The sequence below is a fragment of the Mus pahari genome, chromosome 14 (assembly GCF_900095145.1).
Source record: "Mus pahari chromosome 14, PAHARI_EIJ_v1.1, whole genome shotgun sequence".
NCBI classification, from domain to species: domain Eukaryota; kingdom Metazoa; phylum Chordata; class Mammalia; order Rodentia; family Muridae; genus Mus; species Mus pahari.
In genome coordinates, this window is record NC_034603.1 from 45,921,517 (window position 1) to 45,928,894 (window position 7,378).

Below are 7,378 nucleotides of genomic sequence, written 5' to 3' on the forward strand. Positions count from 1 at the left end.
GGGGGGTGGGTTCGAGACACCTCTGCCTGCCTCTGCCTCCCGAGTGCTGGGATTAAAGGTGTGCGCCACCACCACCACCACCGCCCGGCCAAAACTATATCTTCTTAAAAAACAAAGAAGAGGAGCAATTATATCCCCATGCACATTATTTAAATCACATTTTTATTTTAAAAATTTTAAAATTTGAATATCAAAGAACTTACTAAATGTCTTATAGTATCTTAAAACTAGACATATTCATATCTAGGTGAGATGAAAAGGATCTACTTATTGGCATATGGCTTGGTCCTGAACAGCTACCCTATTGGGGAAGAGGGAAAGCTTGTGTTTTCTCCACAGAATGCTGCAGGAGCATGACAACTTTCAGAATGATTTGTGTGACAGGTTCACCTGTGAGCTCACTGAGTGCCCCGACTGTGGTGACAAGAAAGCTGATTTGGGTATATGTTTTTGACCTACCTTTGCTTGCCTTGTCCCGGATTGGAAAAGCTAAGTTGCCTTGCTTCAAGATTTTTAACCTTAAGGGACAGAAAACATTAGAGACCGTGGAAATTGACTTAGAAAAATTAGTCATAAGAAGCAGTTATAATGATTCTTCTCTTTCCTTCAATGTGACCATTTATGCTAAATTCATCTTGGACTGGTCTAGTAATAATTCCAATATTAGAGATTCCTATTATTGAAGATAGCCAAAAATCTTTATTAGCTAGCAGAGCTAACTTGGAACTTAGCCTATTTACATGAGACACAGCTTTTCTGTTGATTCTCAAAGCCACCTCTCCTACACAGATAAAGAGGCTAGAGTTTGAACTTGATCTTTGCTAAATTGCAACTGAATAAGAGTACCTGGACTTCCCCAAAGCTGCTTTCCTCCTGTTGTTTTCCAACTGTCTCTCAGCAGGTCAGTCAATGCCCTGGCCTCCAGGCTGCAGATCTCCTACAGGCTGGCAAAGGCAACAGGCTTCAAGAATAGATCTGCAGGGGATGGGCCTCCCTCCTATACAAGCACAGACTCTTAGTAAACTTTGGGGCCTTGAACAGAAACAAATCTTGGCCTCCATTATTTCTCTAGCCATTTTCTCCCATACAGCTCCCGCCTCCCACTCAGGAACCCAGTTAGTGTGGCTGCAGGCGGCTACAGGGAAACTTTGTTTTATTCATACTGCAGTAGCTGACACAGCTTGTGTGACCTTTCTTTCTTCTTTCTTTCTTTCTTTCTTTTTTTTTTTTTTTTTTTTTTTTTTTTTTTTTTTTTTTTTTTTTTTTTTTTTTTTTTTAATTTTTTTTAAAACTTTTTTTTTTTTTTTTTAAGATTTATTTATTTACTATATGTAAGTACACTGTAGCTGTCTTCAGACACTCCAGAAGAGGGTGTCAGATCTTGCTACGGATGGTTGTGAGCCACCATGTGGTTGCTGGGATTTGAACTCTGGACCTCCGGAAGAGCAGTCGGGTGCTCTTACCCACTGAGCCATCTCGCCAGCCCCTTTCTTTCTTTTCTTTTTCTTTTTTCTGAGACAGGGTTTCTCTGTGTAGCCATGGGTGTCCTGGAACTCACTCTGTAGACCAAGCTGGCCTCAAACTCAGAAATCCACCTGCCTCTGCCTCCCAAGTGCTGGGATTAAAGGCACGTTCCACCACTGCCCGGCTTTCTATCATCATGAAACATTCAGAATTCTGAATAGGACTTTGGGTTATGATCCTACCCAGTCCTTCACTGCACTTTCTGTACTACAAGAGCTAGGCCACTGGTAGGGACACTTCTGGCTCAGTCCTAGACTCATTTTCCAAGTCCTGTAACCAACACATATGACATCATTAACAACAGGGTCTTACCATTCAGTTTTGGAATGTCACTGACAGCAGTGGTGAATGGCCTTGTTGTTCTAGAGGCTTCCCTGACAAATGACTAAGGAAGTAATCCACCCTTAATACTAGGGGTTTATATTTATTTATTTTTGAGACAGGGTTTCATGATCAGCCCCAGGTGGCCTGAAACTCAGAGATCTGCCTGCCTCTGCCTCCTCACAAAGGCACACAGGCCCATGCCACCGCACCCGGCTTTCTCCCCCCACCCCCTTTTTTCCTTTGATTCCTGACCTTGGCTCTCCTGGAGCTCAAGATGAAAATCAAGCTGGCCTTGAACTCAGAGATCTACCTTCAAGTGTGTGGACTAAAGGGAGCATCACCACCAGGGCCAGCCCTCTGTTTTTTGAGGCACACCTATTCTGGCTTTGAAAGCTGATTGGAGTGAAACTGAGAGGTGTGCCGCGGAATATCTGTGAAGCAGGTCTCATTCATTCAAACTGTTTTGTACAGAGTTGGTTACTCAGTTCTCCCAGGGGCCCGCCCGAATGTTTAGTCCCATGAGGTGCATGTATAGGACAGGTGCACATGTACTTTTTTTTATATATATATATGTAAGCACACTGTAGCTGTCCTCAGACACCCCAGAAGAGGGAGTCAGATCTTGTTAAGGATGGTTGTGAGCCACCATATGGTTGCTGGGATTTGAACTCTGCACCTTTGGAAGAGCAGTAGGGTGCTCTTACCCGCTGAGCCATCTCACCAGCCCCACATGTACTTCTTATGTTAGATCTGTGTAGACTTTTGGCATCATCATGTGTGATATACGAGTGTGGACGCTGTGTTTGAGCAATGTGAAGGTTTCCTACTGGGATGGAGTTACCACTAATGTAAGTCACCTTACTTTCCGGTCTGGAAAATAGGGCACTGTGGGGCCTAGAGATTGGGAGGAAATCTGAAGGGTAGAGCTGAGGGGGATGAGTCTGGCGGTCCGGGGTTAGGGGGTGTTTAGGGTGTACTATACACAGTGGAGGAGGGAGTTGTCACCAAGGAGACCCAAAGCCAGGATACCTGCAAAGACATACGTTCATGAAGGCTAACCTCCAGAAGGTGTGGCTGTCCCCAGTAACTGTTGTGGGCGGGGCTCTGGGCTGGGGTTTTCTAGAAGCAGGGACCAGCGAGGAGCTAAGTATGGGACTGAGTGCTGGGTCTGTAAGGTAAGGGCAAAAGCGGGTACTGGCGTTAAGGGTGTGACGAAGGGACCTGGAAGGAGCTGGAGATCCCGGATGAAGAACACTGCGGCTTAGATCCGGGCTGGAAGACTGGAGGGGGGAGGCTGGCGGGGGGGGGGTTGGGCAAGCATGAGGCGGAGCTAGGGGCTGGACTGGAGCTTACAGCTGGGCCGAGGGCTCCACCAAGCTGAGGTTCAACGTTGAACTCTGCGAGGTAGGGTCCTGTGGAAGAACTGGGCTGACAGCGATGTGGGTCAGGACGACAATTACGGTTAAAAGATGGACTGAGGAAAGGTCTGGCCTCAATATTGAGAGAACCGAGAGAACTGGTAAGGGGCGGGGCAGAAGGATGGGGGCGTGGCTGGGCGTGGCTCTGGAAGTTTGCTTGACTTGGCTTCCTCCCGACCCAGGCACAGCTCTTGAGCATTAGGCTGCAGCCTGGCCTGGCGCTAGGGTTGGTTAGAACCTCTGGCCCAATGATCATCTGGGCTCCAGGGCTGGGCGGCCAGTTCCATTGACCTTGAGGGTGGGAAAGAGTCTGAGTATTCCACGAGTGACATCATAATCACCTCCAAGTGCCTAGCTGGGAGACATTTTCCAGAACAGGGTTCACTGGCCTCTCTTGCACTCTTCTCTCTCTCTCTCTCTCTCTCTCTCTTTCCTTTCTTTTTCTTTCTCTTTCTTTTCTTCCTTTCTTTCTTTGTTTCTTTTCTTCCTTTCTCTTTCTCTTTCTTTCTCATTCTTTCTCTCTCGTTTTCTTTTCTTTCTTCCTTTTTCTTTCTTCCCTCCATACACCTTCTTTTGGCTGCTCTAGTGCCTGTCCTCTGGGCCTCAAAGGAGGGGAGGGGTTTCGCAGGGTACAGCCGATCCTCTACAAATAAATGTGCATTTTGAGTTAGGTCCCTGCTACCTGTCCCAAGGAAGAGACCACATGCTTTTCTCTTCCTTTCAAGTTATTACCATTTTCGTTCTGCTGCAGGAGCTCTGGACGGCTGCCTTGGTCACCGCTCTCCTCTGTCCTCTTTGGTCAAAGGGGCAGACTGTCTCTCTAAATCCCACTTTTCCTTGATCCTTCTGTTTTCCCTCCCAAACAGCTGATGTTGTCAACATCTATTAGGGGTATTAGTGGAAGGCAAACAGGCTTCAGCCTTGCATAAAGCCTGCTGTAGTGACAGGAGGAAAGAAATCCAGTGCAGTTTGATCCTGGCCTAGGCACAGGCCCTTACTGTGGAATAACTTTAGGATTTGAGCTCCACAAGGCCGTGTATCAAGATGAAAGAAAGGAAATCAGAATTGAGGAATCTGAAAGGTGGGAATTAAAAGCAAATGTTTTTGGGGATGACAACTGGATAAGGAAGGAGCTGAATCTAGTTTCAGGGCTTGGCCTTGGAGCTGTGGCATAGGGTACTTGGCTGATGATCTGTGTCTCCTTAGCCAGCAAGGCACACAGCTAGGGAGTCAAGAAGACCAGCTTTTCTGCCTCTGCTGTTACTTTTCATCCTGAGCAAATTACTCAGTCACTCTGGGTCAGGGTCCCTCGATAAACAATTTAGAATCAAAGTCATACTTGAGGGCCGGGCATGGTGGCACACGCCTTTAATCCCAGCACTTGGGAGGCAGAAGCAGGCAGATCTCTGAGTTCAAGGCCAGTCTGGTCTACAGAGTGAGTTCCAGGATAGCCAGGGCTACACACAGAAACCCTGTCTCAAAAAACAAACAAAAAACACAAACAAACAAAAAGGTCATACTTGAAAAGCCTGCCATAAGGGTCTAGCATTGTGAAAGTATACATCCTGGGAGATTATCTCCCCCATAACAGCTCGCAGGAGTGCTAGGAGCTGGGCTTCTAGCTTACATGTAAGAGTGCTTGCTTAGCCTGTATGAGGCCCTGGAGCTGACTCCTAGACACTTCCTCCAAAACAGCCCCAGTCAAAATAAAGTGAGCAGAATGGCTCATGTCAGTCATTCCTGTACTTGGGAGGCTAAGGCAGGAATTACCATATATTCATATATGGGCTATATGAGGAATTCTAGACCAGCCAATGTCTTTGTGAGATGGTCTCGAAAATAAATATATAAAAAGATAAAACACAGTTCCCAGGTTTGAACCTGAGATTTATATATTTCCGAGGGACACTGAATGTATACACACTCAGTCAACCAACAGTGACTGAGCAAGTTCCATGGCTATGTGCATACAAGTAAATGCAGGAATGTCAGTTCTAGAACTATGGCAGCAGGTCTGCAGGCATACAGCACACAATTCCACTTGGACAGTAATGGAGTTAGTCTGAAACAAGGCCTTGCTGTGTAGCCCAAGCTAGCCCTGTCTCAGCATACCAAGTTCTTCGATTACAGATGTGTGCCATTATGAGCAACAGCATTTTCCCAGAGTTGAACAGGTAAAACATGGGAAAGAGGCAGGCAGGGGAAACAGAGAAGTGGCAAGAACTATCGGTGAGGGAAGGAGCTATGTCCTGACTCCTAAGGGCATGAGAAAAAGTCCACACTTCATTCTGAAGAATAGATGGAAGCAAGGCCTGGTGGCATATGAGGATAATTCTGGCACATGGCAGGCAGGAGGAAGAGAGGTAGAGAGCAGTTAGAATTCTATAAAACTCAACTCGACTGTATGATGAGTGATAAGTTATTTCTCTGATACTGGTCAAATGAGTCAGTTTAAATCATATTAGAATATATTAAAGGCAGGTTTATTGGGAAGCTGCTCTTGGGCAAATTCACTGGCCCTAAGGATTGAGGCTAGGGGAGTGGCCATGGGGGGGGGGAGGAAGAGGCAGGAAAGGAGGAAGAGGAGGAGAAGATCCAAATGTCTGGACTACACAGGGAAGTGCCTCTGGGGAAAGGGCAGCCCAGGGTCTGGGCTGGAAAACAGGGTTGAGGGCAGGTATGCCAGGTAGGGACTGAGGGATGCTGGGAGAACCTGGAAGCCAGGTCTGCTTTGATATGTAAAACATGCCCCCTCCACCCCCCTACCCCACCACCCCACCACCACTTCCCTAGTCCCTGGGTCTGAAACCAGACAGTGAGGAGTGAAGAAAGGAAGGTCAGAGGCCTTGAGATCAGGCAGGAAGTTAAGACTGCTTCCTCCCTAGGTCAGGAAGAATGGAGGTAAGCTGGGCGTGGTGGTGCACGCCTTTAATCCCAGCACTCGGGAGGCAGAGGCAGGTGGATTTCTGAAAAAAGAGTGGAGGTTTAGCTTGGCATTATGGTACAAACCTTTTTTTGTTTTTGTTTTTGTTTTTGTTTTTCGAGACAGGGTTTCTCTGTTTAGCCCTGGATGTCCTGGAACTCACTCTGTAGACCAGGCTGGCCTCGAACTCAGAAATCCACCTGTCTCTGCCTCCCGAATGCTGGGATTAAAGGCATGCGCCACCATGCCCGGCTTGGTACAAACCTTTAATCCCAGCACTCAGGAGGCAGAGGCAAGTAGTCTGCCCAGACAGGGCTACACAGGAAGCCTCTACCTCAAAAGCAACAAACAGGGCTGGTGAGATGGCTCAGTGGGTAAGAGCACCCAATTGCTCTTCCAAAGGTCCGGAGTTCAAATCCCAGCAACCACATGGTGGCTCATAACTATCCGTAACAAGATCCGATGCCCTCTTCTGGAGTGTCTGAAGACAGCTACAGTGTACTTACATATAATAAATAAATAAATCTTAAAAAAAAAAAAGCAACAAACAAATTTCTAGTTGAAATGTCTGCTGCTTTCTATAAAAAGGATCAACTACAAGAAATGCACAAGACCGGCATGGTGGTGCACGCCTTTAATCCCAGCACTTTGGAGGCAGAGGCAGGTAGATTTCTGAGTTTGAGACCAGCCTGGTCTCCGGAATGAGTTCCAGGACAGTCAGGGCTCCAGGGCTATACAGAAATACCCTGCCTTTTCTTTCTTTCCTTCTTCCTTCCTTCCTTGCTTCCTTTCTTTCTAAGATTTATTTATTTATTTATTTATTCATTCATTCATTCATTCATTCATTTATTTATTTATTTATTTATTTTGGTTTTTCGAGACAGGGTTTCTCTATGTAGCCCTGACTGTTCTTAAACTCACTCTGTAGACCAGGCTGGCCTTGAACTCAGAAATCTGCCAGCCTCTGCCTCCTGAGTGCTGGGACTAAAGGCGTGTGCCACCACGCCCGGCGGTATATCTATTTATTTTTTATATGAGTATACTATAGCTGTCTTCAAATACTCCAGGAGAGTGAATCAGACCTCATTACAGATGGTTGTGAACCACTATGTTGTTTCTGGGAACTGAACTCAGGACCTCTGGAAGAGCAGTCAGTGCTCTTAACCACTGAGCAATCTCTCCAGGCTAG